This window comes from Rousettus aegyptiacus, unplaced genomic scaffold, assembly GCF_014176215.1.
Source record: "Rousettus aegyptiacus isolate mRouAeg1 unplaced genomic scaffold, mRouAeg1.p scaffold_m13_p_4, whole genome shotgun sequence".
Lineage (NCBI taxonomy): Eukaryota > Metazoa > Chordata > Mammalia > Chiroptera > Pteropodidae > Rousettus > Rousettus aegyptiacus.
Genome location: NW_023416307.1, coordinates 83301357 through 83303032, shown reverse-complemented (window position 1 = coordinate 83303032; position 1676 = coordinate 83301357).

Genomic DNA, 1676 nt, shown 5'->3' with positions numbered 1-1676 from the left:
CAGTAATGTTATTTGTTTTTGTCCTAGATCAACTACTACCTATATAAAATATAATGTTAAAGTTAAGAGTTCCTGGCTCATTTTGTGAAAATTCAGTCTACTTTTCATGTGGTACTATGTTGAACACATAAAAGTAGATAAATCTACAATAGAAATTAACAACTGACATTATTTTTTTATTGAAAAGCACAGAGAAATGAATACAATAGCATCCTCATTTAAGAAGGAAGGGATTGCAGAATATAAATTATAATGTAAAATATTGGTAAACATAGTAGTTTGTGTTTTCTGTGCTTTGAAGTTAAGAAAATAAAATCTACTTGTAAATAATGTTATACTCCTTTCTTCACTACTTTTAAAATAACTTCCCCTATTATATTTCTCAGAAAGGGAAGTTTTTTATAAGCAACATTTAAGTGTAGGTAACCAGTGTGTTCTATGTTTAGAACAGTGAATCAAATTTTAATGGTTTTCAGTCTAAATATCAGTATAATAGTTTGGTCCAATAAGTCATGTTTTTTTTTTTTTTTAACTTGTTTCTTTTCTTTTCTTTAATATAGAAATAAAATATATTATTGTGAGAATAAAATGTGTGATAAGGTTTTCCAAACCTCACATTTAAAAAATAATGTTAATTGATATTAGAAGAACACCTAGCTATTTTAACCACATTTAAAAATCAATACCAGAAAAGTTATATATTCACTTGTGTAAGCTGAAAATTTGATCACCAAAGTTCTCTTTAATATACAAAAATATAATAATTTTTTAAAACAAGAAAATGGGTAATTAAGCAATAAATAAGAATAACAATTTCCTAGGTGTCTTAAAATATCCTGTTTTTAAAACAATTAGGACATTTTAGGGTACAGAGAAAGAACATGGCTTTATTGAGAAGGAGTCATATATAGCAAAATTTAATTTCTATTTTGGCAAAGTTAGGCAGTTTTTAGACCAAGAAAATGTCTTAGAAATAGTTTACCTTGATTTTAGGTAAGGATGTGACAAGGAATTTCCTTATTTCATACATAGAAAGTAGAGAAGATTAGCTGAATGGCTGTACATTTAAGCGGATTGTACCTAATTTAATAACTGGACTTCCTTTGTTGAATCATCAATGTCAATGTGAAGGAAACTTAAATACCCTTCCATAAGCCTGTGTACTTGACCCTGTGAGGTTTAACATATTATCAGTGAAGAACTCGTCATCAAATCCACAATTGAGCTATAGCAAAAAGGAAGAGTTGATATCTTGAAAAACTAACTGGATATGAAAATGGACACTCAAACTTTAAAGAAAGGAGATTAAATGTATAATAGCTGAAATATAACCTTGAGTAATAGATTCTTTGAAAATTAAGTTCAGAGATCAATTAGAAACCACCTTGGTATTCAACCAACCACCAGCTCAATACATGCTAAAAGTATTTTATGTGAGAGCTGATAAAGCTATCCTAGGTTGTAATTACCCAAGTCCTCTGTTATGATCAAGGCAGGTAGTAGTCACATTGCTCCTTGTACTTCAGAACATAACAAATTCCAGGCCCTATACTGAAAGAAGAAAGAAAAACAGGGAAGAAAGAGAGAAGGAGGGAGAGATGGAAGGAGGGAGGGGAAAAGGGAAGGAGGGAAGAAGGAAGGGAAGAAGGAAAGGAGGGAAGAAGGAAGGGAGGGAG